The 16,526-nt window shown below is 46.0% G+C and overlaps 22 non-coding genes across 22 annotated transcripts; 13 read left to right on the plus strand and 9 right to left on the minus strand.

The window, feature by feature from the left end:
* Positions 1–481: 481 nt before the first annotated feature.
* TRNAS-AGA (transfer RNA serine (anticodon AGA)) lies at positions 482–563 on the minus strand. Its single transcript has one exon. It is a non-coding gene; the product is annotated as a tRNA-Ser (tRNA).
* A 763-nt stretch (positions 564–1,326) lies between these two features.
* TRNAS-AGA (transfer RNA serine (anticodon AGA)) lies at positions 1,327–1,408 on the plus strand. Its single transcript has one exon. It is a non-coding gene; the product is annotated as a tRNA-Ser (tRNA).
* Positions 1,409–2,073: 665 nt separating this feature from the next.
* Positions 2,074–2,155, plus strand: TRNAS-AGA (transfer RNA serine (anticodon AGA)). The gene has a single exon. It is a non-coding gene; the product is annotated as a tRNA-Ser (tRNA).
* Positions 2,156–2,737: 582 nt separating this feature from the next.
* TRNAS-AGA (transfer RNA serine (anticodon AGA)) lies at positions 2,738–2,819 on the plus strand. Its single transcript has one exon. It is a non-coding gene; the product is annotated as a tRNA-Ser (tRNA).
* A 592-nt stretch (positions 2,820–3,411) lies between these two features.
* TRNAS-AGA (transfer RNA serine (anticodon AGA)) lies at positions 3,412–3,493 on the minus strand. Its single transcript has one exon. It is a non-coding gene; the product is annotated as a tRNA-Ser (tRNA).
* Positions 3,494–4,164: 671 nt separating this feature from the next.
* On the plus strand, positions 4,165–4,246 carry TRNAS-AGA (transfer RNA serine (anticodon AGA)). Its single transcript has one exon. It is a non-coding gene; the product is annotated as a tRNA-Ser (tRNA).
* Positions 4,247–4,828: 582 nt separating this feature from the next.
* TRNAS-AGA (transfer RNA serine (anticodon AGA)) lies at positions 4,829–4,910 on the minus strand. The gene has a single exon. It is a non-coding gene; the product is annotated as a tRNA-Ser (tRNA).
* Positions 4,911–5,614: 704 nt separating this feature from the next.
* TRNAS-AGA (transfer RNA serine (anticodon AGA)) lies at positions 5,615–5,696 on the minus strand. Its single transcript has one exon. It is a non-coding gene; the product is annotated as a tRNA-Ser (tRNA).
* Positions 5,697–6,459: 763 nt separating this feature from the next.
* Positions 6,460–6,541, plus strand: TRNAS-AGA (transfer RNA serine (anticodon AGA)). Its single transcript has one exon. It is a non-coding gene; the product is annotated as a tRNA-Ser (tRNA).
* Positions 6,542–7,206: 665 nt separating this feature from the next.
* On the plus strand, positions 7,207–7,288 carry TRNAS-AGA (transfer RNA serine (anticodon AGA)). Its single transcript has one exon. It is a non-coding gene; the product is annotated as a tRNA-Ser (tRNA).
* A 352-nt stretch (positions 7,289–7,640) lies between these two features.
* On the minus strand, positions 7,641–7,722 carry TRNAS-AGA (transfer RNA serine (anticodon AGA)). Its single transcript has one exon. It is a non-coding gene; the product is annotated as a tRNA-Ser (tRNA).
* Positions 7,723–8,317: 595 nt separating this feature from the next.
* Positions 8,318–8,399, plus strand: TRNAS-AGA (transfer RNA serine (anticodon AGA)). The gene has a single exon. It is a non-coding gene; the product is annotated as a tRNA-Ser (tRNA).
* Positions 8,400–9,074: 675 nt separating this feature from the next.
* Positions 9,075–9,156, plus strand: TRNAS-AGA (transfer RNA serine (anticodon AGA)). The gene has a single exon. It is a non-coding gene; the product is annotated as a tRNA-Ser (tRNA).
* A 352-nt stretch (positions 9,157–9,508) lies between these two features.
* TRNAS-AGA (transfer RNA serine (anticodon AGA)) lies at positions 9,509–9,590 on the minus strand. The gene has a single exon. It is a non-coding gene; the product is annotated as a tRNA-Ser (tRNA).
* A 1,536-nt stretch (positions 9,591–11,126) lies between these two features.
* TRNAS-AGA (transfer RNA serine (anticodon AGA)) lies at positions 11,127–11,208 on the plus strand. Its single transcript has one exon. It is a non-coding gene; the product is annotated as a tRNA-Ser (tRNA).
* Positions 11,209–11,805: 597 nt separating this feature from the next.
* TRNAS-AGA (transfer RNA serine (anticodon AGA)) lies at positions 11,806–11,887 on the minus strand. The gene has a single exon. It is a non-coding gene; the product is annotated as a tRNA-Ser (tRNA).
* A 1,165-nt stretch (positions 11,888–13,052) lies between these two features.
* Positions 13,053–13,134, plus strand: TRNAS-AGA (transfer RNA serine (anticodon AGA)). Its single transcript has one exon. It is a non-coding gene; the product is annotated as a tRNA-Ser (tRNA).
* Positions 13,135–13,789: 655 nt separating this feature from the next.
* TRNAS-AGA (transfer RNA serine (anticodon AGA)) lies at positions 13,790–13,871 on the minus strand. Its single transcript has one exon. It is a non-coding gene; the product is annotated as a tRNA-Ser (tRNA).
* A 693-nt stretch (positions 13,872–14,564) lies between these two features.
* TRNAS-AGA (transfer RNA serine (anticodon AGA)) lies at positions 14,565–14,646 on the plus strand. The gene has a single exon. It is a non-coding gene; the product is annotated as a tRNA-Ser (tRNA).
* A 665-nt stretch (positions 14,647–15,311) lies between these two features.
* Positions 15,312–15,393, plus strand: TRNAS-AGA (transfer RNA serine (anticodon AGA)). The gene has a single exon. It is a non-coding gene; the product is annotated as a tRNA-Ser (tRNA).
* A 352-nt stretch (positions 15,394–15,745) lies between these two features.
* TRNAS-AGA (transfer RNA serine (anticodon AGA)) lies at positions 15,746–15,827 on the minus strand. The gene has a single exon. It is a non-coding gene; the product is annotated as a tRNA-Ser (tRNA).
* A 579-nt stretch (positions 15,828–16,406) lies between these two features.
* TRNAS-AGA (transfer RNA serine (anticodon AGA)) lies at positions 16,407–16,488 on the plus strand. Its single transcript has one exon. It is a non-coding gene; the product is annotated as a tRNA-Ser (tRNA).
* The last annotated feature ends 38 nt before the right edge of the window (positions 16,489–16,526 follow it).

The raw sequence follows: 16,526 nt of genomic DNA on the forward strand, positions 1-16,526 counted from the left end.
TGATGTTGAAGACGGATAACGGATGAGGATGATGAGGATTTAGAAGTTAATCAAACTTTGGCGATAGTAAATATGAATGAGGTGATTGATGATGATCATAATGGACAATGGATGATCAAGATATACATTGGCGCGTGATGCAACTGATGACGATAATAATAAAATGATGGAAAATGCCTGTTGATACTGTTGCTGCTGAGGCAATAGAGATTAATTGAACTATGTAGATTCTAGATTTGAAGATTTCGTGACTGCAAGGATTCATACTCTTAGGTTTTTTCGGTAATGTCACGTAGGCAAAAAATGAAATGAAAATTTACTAAAAGTAATAATAGAAATAAATAAATCACTATTATTGTCAGCCTGACGTCTTATCACCAGCCTCGTCCAGTGGCCGTCATCTCTGCTCATTATCACGAATCTGTCATGAATATTTTAAGTGCGATAAAAAAAGGACATAGGAAAATAATTACAATTATTGCGTAGTCGACAGGATTTGAACCTGCGCGGGGAAACCCCAATGGATTTCTAGTCCATCGCCTTAACCGCTCGGCCACGACTACATTGCACCTGCACAGATGGAGGCCTTGCCGAGACTCGCGTGGCATCGGACAAATCAACAGCAGCTGCCACAGCACGGGGAATGCGTGCAGCTGTGCAATTGATGTTGATGGACAATGCTCGATGGCATTCGTCATCATCGGGGAATGAGTGCAGCTGTGCAGTGTCAGAGCCCACTGTGCACCTCCACACTGTCACAGGTCTACTTGACCTCCACAGTGTCAGAGCCCACTGGACCTCCACAGTGTTGATGCACTGACGAAGCTTGAGGATTGCAGTGATAGCCATCAGCCATTTTGTATCATTATCATCATCAACCTTTGTCTCTCATTAATCACCACAACCACCACCAGGAGCAGCATCACCAGACATTTCATAATTGTCTTCATGAGTTGCAGCACTCGCCATTGCACATCTTTATCATCCATTATTCATTGTCCATTCTGATCATCAGTCACCTCGTTCATATTTACTATCGCCAAGTTTGATATACTTCTCAATCCTCATCATCCTCATCCGTTATCCGTCTTCAACATCATCAGCATTATCCTCAACAGCAACCATTGTCTTTTCACTGCGCGATGGAGGCTGCTGATGCTGTTGCTACTGAAGCTGATTATGATAATGATTGACAACAGAACGTGGCTATTGATGATAACGGACAGTGCAGGATGACAATCATCATCACCATCATGGATGGATGGATCGCGATTGAATTCCCCAGGTGTGTGGTCAGTTACGCCCATGTGAAGCTGCCGGTGCAAGGTAGTCGTGGCCGAGCGGGTAAGGCGATGGACTAGAAATCCATTGGGGTCTCCCCGCGCAGGTTCGAATCCTGCGGACTACGCAATGATTTTAATTCTTTTCAGTTTGTCTTTTATTAATCGCACTCACAATATTCGAGAGAGATTCGTGATGATGAGATGACGGCCAACGGACGAGACTGGTGATGAGACGTCAGGCTGACAGGAGCGACCACTTCTGAGAAGACGACCACCTACGAGAGACGAGAGCGAGATGATGGACGGTGACAAACGAGTCCTTCATGATGATGTCTACATGGTTCAATTAATCTTTCACGCCTCAGCAGCAATAGCAAGAGTATCAGCAGGCATTTTCCATTATTTCATGATTATCTTCATCAGTTGCATCACTCGCCGTTGTACATATTGATCATCCATTGTCCATTATGATCATAAACAGTCACCTCGTTTATATTTACTATCGCTAATGTTTAATTATCTTCTCCAACCTCATTATCCTAATCCGTTATCCGTCTTCAACATCATCAGCATTTCCATCAACATCAACCATTGTCTTTTCACTGCACGATGAAGCCTGTCGATGCCCTTGTTACTGAAGCTGATTGTGATAATGATTGATAACAGAACGTGGCTATTGATAATGACGGACAGTGCAGGATGACGATCGTCATCATCATCACGGATGGACAGGGCGGGAATTTCCACAGGTGTGCGGTCAGTTACGCCCATGTGAAATATCAGGTGCAAGGTAGTCGTGGCCGAGCGGTTAAGGCGATGGACTAGAAATCCATTGGGGTCTCCCCGCGCAGGTTCGAGTCCTGCCGACTACGCGAGTATTTTGTTTAATTCTGTTCCGTTTTTTTTCAATTCTTCACGCACGTGCAGTATTGTCTGGAGATCAGTGATGATGAGACGAGCAGATGTGACGGCCAATTGACGAGACTGGTGATGTAACGGCAGCATACAAGGAGCGACCACTGCTGAGAGGACGACCACTGATGAGAGGCGAGAGTGAGATGATTGGCAGCGAGAGACGGTAACAACCAAACGAGTCCGTCATCCAGCAGTGGATAGATGTGGGATCATGATGTTTAAATAGCGAAATCTACCTCTCAGGCCTGCGCGGGGAGACGCCAATGGATTTCTAGTCCATCGCCTTAACCGCTCGGCCACGACTACCTTGCACCTGCACAGGTGATACTGTGGCTAGTCCTGCTGATGGTGGTCTTGCCGAGACTCGCGTGGCATCGAAGCCATCAACCACAGCTGCCACAACACGGGGAATGCGTGCCGCTGTGCAATTGATGATGACGGACAATGCACGATGACAATCGTGATCATCATCATCTTGGATGGAAAGTGCTTGAATTGTCACAGGTGTGCGGTCAGGTACGCACGCGTGAAGGTGCAAGGTAGTCGTGGCCGAGCGGTTAAGGCGATGGACTAGAAATCCATTGGGGTCTCCCCGCGCAGGTTCGAATCCTGCCGACTACGAATTAGCTCACTTCTATTTATTTTCGCTTTTTCTTTTCTAAAAGCACGTACATAATTTGTGGAGAGACTCGTGATGATGAGATGAAGAAAGATGACGGCCGATGGACGAGACTGGTGATGAAACGGCAGCATAAAAAGGAGCGGAACACTGATGAAAGTGGAGATTGATATGATTCACTGCGAGAGACGGTGACAACCAAACGAGTCCGTCATCCAGCAGTGGATAGAACACGGATGTTGATCTATAAATGGCTCAGTCTACCTCTCTGGCCTATCTGTGTGCTGTGCAGAAGGATCTTTGCATGAAACGTTACCTGTTATATCCTTTTTGAGGCAGTGAAATCATCTGCTGGATAATTGTCCACCAAAGCTGTCGCTGATTCTCATGCCCTCGTAACGCAACAACTCCATCCCAGTCCTGCACGCGTCTCGGGCACGTTATCACCTTTGGATAGAATTGCATCATCGGCCGTTATGACTTCTCATCACAAATCTCTTGACAATTGACTTCAATATACAGCCATTTGCGTATCTCGACACCAACATGTGCGTCGAAAAAAGTGGTCAAAGTATAGAAAAAACACAACGACCTCGTAGTCGGCAGGACTCGAACCTGCGCGGGGAGACCCCAATGGATTTCTAGTCCATCGCCTTAACCGCTCGGCCACGACTACCTTGCACCTGCACAGGTGGAGGCCTTGCCGAGACTCGCGTGGCATCGGGGCCATCAACAGCAGCTGACACAGCACGGGGAATGCGTGCAGCTGTGCAGTGTCAGAGCCCACTGTGGACCTCCACAGTGTTGATACACTGAGGAAGCTTGATGATTGTGGTTATCACCATCAGCCATTGTCTATCATCATGATTTTCATCATCAACCTTTGTCGCTCATTAATCACCACAACCACCACCATCAGTAGTACTAGCAACAGTATCACCGGACATTTATTCCATCATTTCATGATTATCTTCATCAGTTGCAGCACTCGCCAATGGACATCTTTATAATCCATTATTCATTGTCCATTCTGATCATAAGTCACCTCGTTCATATTTACTATCGCCAAGTTTGATTAACTGTTCAATCCTCATCATCCTCATCCGTTATCCGTCTTCAACATCATCAGCATTATCATCAACAGCAACCATTGTTTTTTCACTGCGCGATGGATGCTGCTGATGCTGTTGCTACTGAAGCTGATTATGATAATGATTGACAACAGAACGTGCTATTGATGATGACGGACAGTGTCGGATGACGATCGTCATCATCATCACGAATGGACAGGGCGGAAATGTTACAGGTGTGCGGTCAGCTACGCACGTGTGAAGGTGCAGGTGCAAGGTAGTCGTGGCCGAGCGGTTAAGGCGATGGACTAGAAATCCATTGGGGTCTCCCCGCGCAGGTTCGAATCCTGCCGACTACGCAACACTCTTGTTTTATTATTTTCCCTTGTTCTTTTCTGCACACACGTGCAGCATTGTCGAGAGACTCGTGATGATGAGATGTGGAGAGATGACGGCCGATGAACGAGACTGGTGATGAGTGGGCAACCTTAAAAGGAGCGAACACAGCAGTGTAGAGTGAGATGATTGACTGCGAGAGACAACCAAACGAGTCCGTCATCCAGCAGTGGATAGATCAAGGATGATGATCTATAAATGGTTCAATCTACCTCTCTGGCCTCTCTATGTGCTGTGCAGAAGGATCTTTGCTTGAAACGTCGCCTGTTATATCATTTTTGAGGCAGTGAAATCATCTGCTGGATAATTGTCCACCAAAGATGTCGCTAATTCTCATGCCCTTGTGATGCAAAAAAATCATCGCAGTCCTGCTCGCGTCCTGGACACGTTGTCACCTTTGGATGGAATTCCATCATCAGTCTCACCCATCATAAATATCTTGACGATTGATTGCAATATAGTAAGTACACAGTCATTTGCGTATTTCGACGTCAACATGTGTGTAGAAAAAGAGTGGTCAAAGTATAGATAAAGCACAACGACCTCGTAGTCGGCAGGACTCGAACCTGCGCGGGGAGACCCCAATGGATTTCTAGTCCATCGCCTTAACCGCTCGGCCACGACTACCTTGCACCTGCAGCTTCACATGGGTGTAACTGACCACACACCTGTAGAATTCCCGCCCTGTCCATCCGTGATGATGATGACGATCGTCATCCTGCACTGTCCGTCATTATCAATAGCCACGTTCTGTTATCAATCATTATCACAATCAGCGTCAGTAACAAGGGCATCGACATACTTCATCGTGCGGTGAAAAGACAATGGTTGATGTTGATTTAAATGCTGATGATGTTGAAGACGGATAACGGATGAGGATGATGAGGATTTAGAAGTTAATCAAACTTTGGCGATAGTAAATATGAATGAGGTGATTGATGATGATCATAATGGACAATGGATGATCAAGATATACATTGGCGCGTGATGCAACTGATGACGATAATAATAAAATGATGGAAAATGCCTGTTGATACTGTTGCTGCTGAGGCAATAGAGATTAATTGAACTATGTAGATTCTAGATTTGAAGATTTCGTGACTGCAAGGATTCATACTCTTAGGTTTTTTCGGTAATGTCACGTAGGCAAAAAATGAAATGAAAATTTACTAAAAGTAATAATAGAAATAAATAAATCACTATTATTGTCAGCCTGACGTCTTATCACCAGCCTCGTCCAGTGGCCGTCATCTCTGCTCATTATCACGAATCTGTCATGAATATTTTAAGTGCGATAAAAAAAGGACATAGGAAAATAATTACAATTATTGCGTAGTCGACAGGATTTGAACCTGCGCGGGGAAACCCCAATGGATTTCTAGTCCATCGCCTTAACCGCTCGGCCACGACTACATTGCACCTGCACAGATGGAGGCCTTGCCGAGACTCGCGTGGCATCGGACAAATCAACAGCAGCTGCCACAGCACGGGGAATGCGTGCAGCTGTGCAATTGATGTTGATGGACAATGCTCGATGGCATTCGTCATCATCGGGGAATGAGTGCAGCTGTGCAGTGTCAGAGCCCACTGTGCACCTCCACACTGTCACAGGTCTACTTGACCTCCACAGTGTCAGAGCCCACTGGACCTCCACAGTGTTGATGCACTGACGAAGCTTGAGGATTGCAGTGATAGCCATCAGCCATTTTGTATCATTATCATCATCAACCTTTGTCTCTCATTAATCACCACAACCACCACCAGGAGCAGCATCACCAGACATTTCATAATTGTCTTCATGAGTTGCAGCACTCGCCATTGCACATCTTTATCATCCATTATTCATTGTCCATTCTGATCATCAGTCACCTCGTTCATATTTACTATCGCCAAGTTTGATATACTTCTCAATCCTCATCATCCTCATCCGTTATCCGTCTTCAACATCATCAGCATTATCCTCAACAGCAACCATTGTCTTTTCACTGCGCGATGGAGGCTGCTGATGCTGTTGCTACTGAAGCTGATTATGATAATGATTGACAACAGAACGTGGCTATTGATGATAACGGACAGTGCAGGATGACAATCATCATCACCATCATGGATGGATGGATCGCGATTGAATTCCCCAGGTGTGTGGTCAGTTACGCCCATGTGAAGCTGCCGGTGCAAGGTAGTCGTGGCCGAGCGGGTAAGGCGATGGACTAGAAATCCATTGGGGTCTCCCCGCGCAGGTTCGAATCCTGCGGACTACGCAATGATTTTAATTCTTTTCAGTTTGTCTTTTATTAATCGCACTCACAATATTCGAGAGAGATTCGTGATGATGAGATGACGGCCAACGGACGAGACTGGTGATGAGACGTCAGGCTGACAGGAGCGACCACTTCTGAGAAGACGACCACCTACGAGAGACGAGAGCGAGATGATGGACGGTGACAAACGAGTCCTTCATGATGATGTCTACATGGTTCAATTAATCTTTCACGCCTCAGCAGCAATAGCAAGAGTATCAGCAGGCATTTTCCATTATTTCATGATTATCTTCATCAGTTGCATCACTCGCCGTTGTACATATTGATCATCCATTGTCCATTATGATCATAAACAGTCACCTCGTTTATATTTACTATCGCTAATGTTTAATTATCTTCTCCAACCTCATTATCCTAATCCGTTATCCGTCTTCAACATCATCAGCATTTCCATCAACATCAACCATTGTCTTTTCACTGCACGATGAAGCCTGTCGATGCCCTTGTTACTGAAGCTGATTGTGATAATGATTGATAACAGAACGTGGCTATTGATAATGACGGACAGTGCAGGATGACGATCGTCATCATCATCACGGATGGACAGGGCGGGAATTTCCACAGGTGTGCGGTCAGTTACGCCCATGTGAAATATCAGGTGCAAGGTAGTCGTGGCCGAGCGGTTAAGGCGATGGACTAGAAATCCATTGGGGTCTCCCCGCGCAGGTTCGAATCCTGCCGACTACGCAATATTCTTTTTACATTGTTTTAAATAAACCACATACGATGGACACTCAAACGCGTGGAGAAAGGCAGGCTTGGAATTGCACTGAGCGGCAGAGAGAGGAACCATGCATCAGGGAACTTAACATAAATCGGAGATAATCTCATTGACAATCAAGAATCGCAACAGTTTGGAGCAGGCGATTCTTTTCGGAAAGTAAATAACGAGTTTATTAAACGCACATATTAACAACAATGTTATACAGGTTTACAATAATAATCGTCGCATATTTATACAAAATACGTATTCTTCTAAATATAGAATACACGTAAGTTAATTTTGAATCTAATAATTAATCTAAAAGTATAGTATTTGCGTAGTCGGCAGGATTCGAACCTGCGCGGGGAGACCCCAATGGATTTCTAGTCCATCGCCTTAATCGCTCGGCCACGACTACCTTGCACCTGCACAGGTGGAGGCCTTGCCGAGACTCGCGTGGCATCGGAGCCATCAACAGCAGCTGCCACAGCACGGGGAATGCGTGCAGCTGTGCAGTGTCAGAGCCCACTGTGGACCTCCACACTGTCACAGTCTACTGGACCTCCACAGTGTCAGAACCCACTGGACCTCCACTAGTTCAGTCAACATCACCATTCACCAATGTTTATAACAATCATCGCCATCACCAGGATTAGCAGCAGCAATTTGCCATCATCAGTCATTGTCGATCATCGTTAGCAGCGGCAACAACAGTAGCAACAGTAGCCGTAGCCTTTGACTGGAGTCAGTTACGTCTTATCCACTGCTGGATGAAGGTCTTCCCACCTGGGAATGTCCCGTGACCTTTTGCCAGCGAGACTGACTCCATCATTTTACTTCGTCTCAAAGCGCACCTAGCCTGGCACGAGTGTATTGAGTTTTTTTGTAATTGGAGGCGCTCTTGTCGCGTGTTTTTCTCTCAGCTTTTAAGGGTCACACTTCGATCAAGTACCTGTGCGTGAATTGTCACAGGTGTGCGGCCAAGTACGCTCGTGTGAAGGTGCCGATGCAAGGTAGTCGTGGCCGAGCGGTTAAGGCGATGGACTAGAAATCCATTGGGGTCTCCCCGCGCAGGTTCGAATCCTGCCGACTACGCAATGATTTTAATTATTTTCAGTTTGTCTTTTCTTAATCGCACTTACAATATTCGAGAGAGATTCGTGATGCAGAGATGAGCAGAGATGACGGCCAACGGACGAGACTGTGTTGATGAGACGTCAGGCTGACAGGAGCGACCACTGCTGAGATGACGACCACCTCCGAGAGACGAGAGTGAGATGATGGACAGCGAGAGACGGTGATAAACGAGTCCCTCATGATGATGTTTACATGGTTCAATTAATCTCTCTCGCCTCAGCAGCAAGTGTATCAGCAGGCATTTGCCATCATTTCATGATTATCTTCATCAGTTGCATCACTCGCCATTGTACATATTGATCATCCATTGTCCATTATGATCATAATCAGTCACCTCGTTCATATTTACGATCGCTAATGTTTGATTATCTTCTCAAACCTCATCATCCGTTATCCGTCTTCAACATCATCAGCATTTCCATCAACATCAACCATTGTCTTTTCACTGCACGATGAAGCCTGTCGATGCCCTTGTTACTGAAGCTGATTGTGATAATGATTGATAACAGAACGTGGCTATTGATAATGACGGACAGTGCAGGATGACGATCGTCATCATCATCACGGATGGACAGGGCGGGAATTGTCACAGGTGTGCGATCAGCTACGCCCATGTGAAATATTAGGTGCAAGGTAGTCGTGGCCGAGCGGTTAAGGCGATTAACTAGAAATCCATTGGGGTCTCCCCGCGCAGGTTCGAATCCTGCCGACTACGCAATATTCTTTTTACATTGTTTTAAATACACCACATACGATGGACACTCAAAAGCGTGGAGAAAGGCAGGCTTGGAATTGCACTGAGCGGCAGAGAGAGGAACCATGCATCAGGGAACTTAACATAAATCGGAGATTATCTCATTGACAATCAAGAATCACAATAGTTTGGAGCAGGCGATTCTTTTCGTAAAATAAATAACGAGTTTATTAAACGCACATATTAACAACAATGTAATACAGGTTTACAATAATAATCGTCGCATTTTTATACAAAATACGTATTCTTCTAAATATAGAATACACGTAAGTTAATTTTGAATCTAATAATTAATCTAAAAGTATATCATTTGCGTAGTCGGCAGGATTCGAACCTGCACGGGGAGACCCCAATGGATTTCTAGTCCATCGCCTTAACCGCTCGGCCACGACTACCTCGCACCTGCACAGGTGGAGGTCTTGCCGAGACTCGCGTGGCATCGGAGCCATCAACAGCAGCTGCCACAGCACGGGGAATGCGTGCAGCTGTGCAGTGTCAGAGCCCACTGTGCACCTCCACACTGTCACAGTCTACTTGACCTCCACAGTGTCAGAGCCCACTGGACCTCCACAGTGTTGATGCACTGACGAAGCTTGAGGATTGTGGTGATCGCCATCAGCCATTTTATATCATTATCATCATCAACCTTTTTCTCTCATTAATCACCACAACCACCACCAGGAGCAGCATCACCAGACATTCAAGAATTGTCTTCACTCTCATGCTCACATGCCCTTTGGATTGCACTCTCATGCTCACATGCCCTTTGGATTGCACCTCTAATGTTACTAATCTCTCATGAACACTGCTGTTGTGCGCATATGCGGGCATGATACTCTTATGCGGCGACGGAAGCTCATTCATGCTAATCTCCCTCCCTAATCCCTCTCGCCCTAATCTCCCCCATTAACACCATTAACACAAATGACGTGCTTGCGTCCGGTGGGTGGAATTGCTTTCCAACTCAGACCCCGCTTGCTTGCCCATCGCCACATATATAACCTCTTGCTTTAGCAGCTCTCTCGCTGGTTTAGCAGTTCCACTGCTGGATTATTTTTTTTCCGCCTGAGGACGACCGCTTGTGTTGCGATCGAAGCGTCGTGAATGATTTTATCTTTTACCTACGTGACTTTACCGAAAGAACCAAAGAATATGGATTCCTGCAGTCACGAAAGCTTCAAATCAAGATTGTCTTCATTAGTTGCAGCACTCGCCATTGTAAATATAGATCATCCATTGTCCATTATGGTCATCAGTCACCTCGTTCATATTTACTATCGCCAAAGTTTGATTAACTTTTCAATCCTCATCATCCTCATCCGTTATCAGTCTTCAACATCATCAGCATTATCATCAACAGCAACCATTGTCTTTTCACTGCGCGATGGAGGCTGTTGATGCCACCATTGGAACCTCCTTTGCCAGTAGCAATATATGATAATAATTTTTTTACCCTTTTTTCTGGCAACAAAACTGTCACCTTTTTTTTCACAAGGAGTCATGTTTGAGTTGTGCGCCTTTGGCGTAATCTGGTCCAACACCATGTGAGACTAGGTTCTAAAAAAAGCTGTCTCGGGTGTGGACCAATACATTTCAAGGACAGTGCATACATTATCAGAGTTGTGCTTTTTGTTTGCATTCCGACTACAGGTATTGTGGTCAAGTTTGATTAACTTCTCAAACCTCATCATCCGTTATCCGTCTTCAACATCATCAGCATTTCCATCAACATCAACCATTGTCTTTTCACTGCACGATGAAGAATGTCGATGCTCTTGTTACTGAAGCTGAATGTGATAATGATTGATAACAGAACGTGGCTATTGATGATAACGAACAGTCCAGGATGACGATCATCATCTTGGGTGGAAAGTGCTTGAATTTCCACAGGTGTGCAGTCAGTTACGCCCATGTGAAGTTGCAAGAGGAAGGTAGTCGTGGCCGAGCGGTTAAGGCGATGGACTAGAAATCCATTGGGGTCTCCCTGCGCAGGTTCGAATCCTGCCGACTACGCAGCACATTTGTTTGATTTCACTCCCTTTTTCTTTTTGAACGTACGTGCACCATTGTCGAGAGACTCGTGATGATGAGATGAGGAGAGATGACGGCCGATAGACGAGACTGGTGATGAAACGGCAGCATAAAAAGGAGCGAACACTGCTGAGAGGACGACCACTGATGGTGGGGATAACGTGCCCGAGACGCGAGCAGGACTGAGATGAAGTTGTTGCGTTACAAGGGCATGAGAATTAGCGACAGCTTTGGGGGGACAATTATCCAGCAGATAATTTCACTGCCTCAAAATGATATTACAGGTGACGTTTCATGCAAAGATCCTTCTGCACAGCACATAGAGAGGCCAGAGACGTAGATACATCATAATCCGTGATATATCCGCTGCTACATGACGGACTAGTTTTGTTGTCACCGTCTCTCGCAGACCATCATCTCACACTCTCTACTCTCATCAGTGTTCGCTCCTTTTTATGCTGCCGTTTCATCACCAGTCTCGTCCATCGGCCGTCATTTCCCATCATCACAAGTCTCTCTGCAAATTATGTATGTGCTTTTAGAAAAGAAAAAGGGAAAATAAATAGAAGAAAGCTAATTCGTAGTCGGCAGGACTCGAACCTGCGCGGGGAGACCCCAATGGATTTCTAGTCCATCGCCTTAACCGCTCGGCCACGACTACCTTGCACCTGCACAGGTGGAGGCCTTGCCGAGACTCGTGTGGCATCGGAGCCATCAACAGCAGCTGCCACAGCACGGCGAATGCGTGCAGCTGTGCAGTGTCAGAGCCCACTGTGCACCTCCACACTGTCACAGTCTACTTGACCTCCACAGTGTCAGAGCCCACTGGACCTCCACAGTGTTGATGCACTGACGAAGCTTGAGGATTGTGGTGATCGCCCTCAGCCATTTAATATAATTATCATCATCAACCTTTGTCTCTCATTAATCACCACAACCAACAGGAGCAGCATCACCAGACATTTGAGAATTTTTTCACTCTCATGCTCACATGCCCTTTGGATTGCACTCTCATGCTCACATGCCCTTTGGATTGCACCTATTATGGTACTAATCTCTCATGAACACTGCTGTTGTGCGCATATGCGGCATGATACTCTTATGCGGCGACGGAAGCTCATTCATGCTAATCCCCCTCCCTAATCTTTCTTTCCCTAATCTCCCCCATTAATACCATTAACAGAGCTGACGTGCTTGCGTCCGGTGGGTGGAATTGCTTTCCAGTTCAGACCCCGCTTGCTTGCCCATCGCCACATATATAACCTCTTGCTGTAACAGCTCTCTCGCTGGTTTAGCAGTTCCACTGCTGAATTGTATTTTTGCCGCCTGAGGACGACTGCTTGTGTTGCGATCGAAACGTCGTGATTGATTTATTTTATACTTCCGTGACTTTACCGAAAGAACCAAAGAATATGGATTCCTGCAGTCACGAAAGCTTCAAATCAAGATTGTCTTCATTAGTTGCAGCACTCGCCATTGTACATATTGATCATCCATTGTCCATTATGGTCATCAGTCACCTCGTTCATATTTACTATCGCCAAAGTTTGATTAACTTCTCAATCCTCATCATCCTCATCCGTTATCAGTCTTCAACATCATCAGCATTATCATCAACAGCAACCATTGTCTTTTCACTGCGCGATGGAGGCTGTTGATGCCGTTGCAACTGAAGCTGATTATGATAATGATTGACAACAGAACGTGGCTATTGATGACGGACAGTGCAGGATGACAATCGTCATCACCATCATCACGGATTTTCAGCGCGGGAATTGTCACAGGTGTGTGGTCAGTTACGCCCAATGTGAAGTTGCAGGTGCAAGGTAGTCGTGGCCGAGCGGTTAAGGCGATGGACTAGAAATCTATTGGGGTCTCCCCGCGCAGGTTCGAATCCTGGCGACTACGCAGCACATTTGTTTGATTTATCTCCCTTTTTTTTTAACGCACTTGCAGCATTGTCGAGAGACTCGTGATGATGAGATGATGAGAGATGACGGCCGATGAACGAAACTGGTGATGAAACGGCAGCTTAAAAAGGAGCGAACACTGCTGAGAGGACGACCACTGATGAGAGCAGAGAGTGAGATGATGGTTTGCGAGAGACGGTGACAACCAAACGAGTCCGTCATCCAGCAGTGGATAGATCACGGATGATGATATATAAATGGCTCAGTCTCCCTCTCTGGCCTCTCTATGTGCTGTGCAGAAGGATCTTTGCATGAAATGTCGACTGTAATATCATTTTTGTGGCAGTGAAATAATCTGCTGGATAATTGTCTCCCAAAGCTGTCGCTTCTTCTCATGCCCTCGTAACGTTACGCAACAACTTAATCTCAGTCCTGCTCGCGTCTCGGGCACGTTATCACCGTTGGATGGAATTCCATCATCAGTCTCATCCATCGGCCGTCATGACTTCTCATCATAAACCTCTTGACAATTGACTGCAAATCGAGAATTGACTGCAATATACACCCATTTGCATATATCGACGCCAACATGTGCGTAGAACATGTGCGTAGAAAAATAAATAGAAAAAAGAATAGAATACACGCAACGACCTCGTAGTCAGCAGGACTCGAACCTGCGCGGGGAGACCCCAATGGATTTCTAGTCCATCGCCTTAACCGCTCGGCCACGACTACCTTGCACCTGCACAGATGGAGGCCTTGCCGAGACTCGCGTGGCATCGGACAAATCAACAGCAGCTGCCACAGCACGGGGAATGCGTGCAGCTGTGCAGTGTCAGAGCCCACTGTGGACCTCCACACTGTCACAGTCTACTTGACCTCCACAGTGTCAGAGCCCACTGGACCTCCACAGTGTTGATGCACTGACGAAGCTTGAGGATTGCAGTGATAGCCATCAGCCATTTTGTATCATTATCATCATCAACCTTTGTCTCTCATTAATCACCACAACCACCAGGAGCAGCATCACCAGACATTTCATAATTGTCTTCATGAGTTGCAGCACTCGCCATTGCACATCTTTATCATCCATTATTCATTGTCCATTCTGATCATCAGTCACCTCGTTCATATTTACTATCGCCAAGTTTGATTAACTTCTCAATCCTCATCATCCTCATCCGTTATCCGTCTTCAACATCATCAGCATTATCATCAACAGCAACCATTGTCTTTCACTGCGCGATGGAGGCTGCTGATGCTGTTGCTACTGAAGCTGATTATGATAATGATTGACAACAGAACGTGGCTTTTGATGATAACGGACAGTGCAGGATGACAATCATCATCACCATCATGGATGGATGGATCGCGATTGAATTCCCCAGGTGTGTGGTCAGTTACGCCCATTGAAGCTGCAGGTGCAAGGTAGTCGTGGCCGAGCGGTTAAGGCGATGGACTAGAAATCCATTGGGGTCTCCCCGCGCAGGTTCGAATCCTGCCGACTACGCAATGATTTTAATTCTTTTCAGTTTGTCTTTTATTAATCGCACTCACAATATTCGAGAGAGATTCGTGATGATGAGATGACGGCCAACGGACGAGACTGGTGATGAGACGTCAGGCTGACAGGAGTGACCACTTCTGAGAAGACGACCACCTACGAGAGACGAGAGCGAGATGATGGACGGTGACAAACGAGTCCTTCATGATGATGTCTACATGGTTCAATTAATCTTTCACGCCTCAGCAGCAATAGCAAGAGTATCAGCAGGCATTTTCCATTATTTCATGATTATCTTCATCAGTTGCATCACTCGCCGTTGTACATATTGATCATCCATTGTCCATTATGATCATAAACAGTCACCTCGTTTATATTTACTATCGCTAATGTTTGATTATCTTCTCCAACCTCATTATCCTCATCCGTTATCCGTCTTCAACATCATCAGCATTTCCATCAACATCAACCATTGTCTTTTCACTGCACGATGAAGCCTGTCGATGCCCTTGTTACTGAAGCTGATTGTGATAATGATTGATAACAGAACGTGGCTATTGATAATGACGGACAGTGCAGGATGACGATCGTCATCATCATCACGGATGGACAGGGCGGGAATTTCCACAGGTGTGCGGTCAGTTACGCACATGTGAAATATCAGGTGCAAGGTAGTCGTGGCCGAGCGGTTAAGGCGATGGACTAGAAATCCATTGGGGTCTCCCCGCGCAGGTTCGAATCCTGCCGACTACGCAATATTCTTTTTACATTGTTTTAAATAAACCACATACGATGGACACTCAAAAGCGTGGAGAAAGGCAAGCTTGTAATTGCACTGAGCGGCAGAGAGAGGAACCATGCATCAGGGAACTTAACATAAATCGGAGATTATCTCATTGACAATCAAGAATCGCAAAAGTTTGGAGCAGGCGATTCTTTTCGTAAAATAAATAACGAGTTTATTAAACGCACATATTAACAACAATGTAATACAAGTTTACAATAATAATCGTCGCATTATAAAACAAAATACGTATTCTTCTAAATATAGAATACACGTAAGTTAATTTTGAATCTAATAATTAATCTAAAAGTATATCATTTGCGTAGTCGGCAGGATTCGAACCTGCGCGGGGAGACCCCAATGGATTTCTAGTCCATCGCCTTAACCGCTCGGCCACGACTACCTCGCACCTGCACAGGTGGAGGCCTTGCCGAGACTCGCGTGGCATCGGAGCCATCAACAGCAGCTGCCACTGCACGGGGAATGCGTGCAGCTGTGCAGTGTCAGAGCCCACTGTGGACCTCCACACTGTCACAGTCTACTTGACCTCCACAGTGTCAGAGCCCACTGGACCTCCACTAGTTCAGTCAACATCACCATTCACCAATGTTTATGACAATCATCGCCATCACCAGAACTAGCAGCAGCAATTTGCCATCATCAGTCATTGTCGATCATCGTGAGCAGCGGCAACAACAGTAGCAACAGTAGCTGTAGCCTTTGACTGCAGTCAGTTACGTCCTATCCACTGCTGGATGAAGGTCCCGTGACCCTTTGCCATCGAGACTGACTCCATCATTTGACTTCGTCTCAAAGCGCACCTAGCCTGGCAAGAGTGTATTGAGTTTTTTTGTAATTGGAAGCGCTCTTGCCGCGTGTTTTTCTCTCAGCTTTTAAGGGAAACACTCTTCGATCAAGTACCTGTGCGTGAATTGTCACAGGTGTGCGGCCAGGTACGCTCGTGTGAAGGTGCCGTTGCAAGGTAGTCGTGGCCGAGCGGTTAAGGCGATGGACTAGAAATCCATTGGGGTCTCCCCGCGCAGGTTCGAATCCTGCCGACTACGCAATGATTTTAATTATTTTCAGTTTGTCTTTTCTTAAT

Source organism: Lethenteron reissneri, chromosome 42 (genome assembly GCF_015708825.2).
Source record: "Lethenteron reissneri isolate LAM-NWPU_2019-01 chromosome 42, ASM1570882v1, whole genome shotgun sequence".
Taxonomy (NCBI): domain Eukaryota; kingdom Metazoa; phylum Chordata; class Hyperoartia; order Petromyzontiformes; family Petromyzontidae; genus Lethenteron; species Lethenteron reissneri.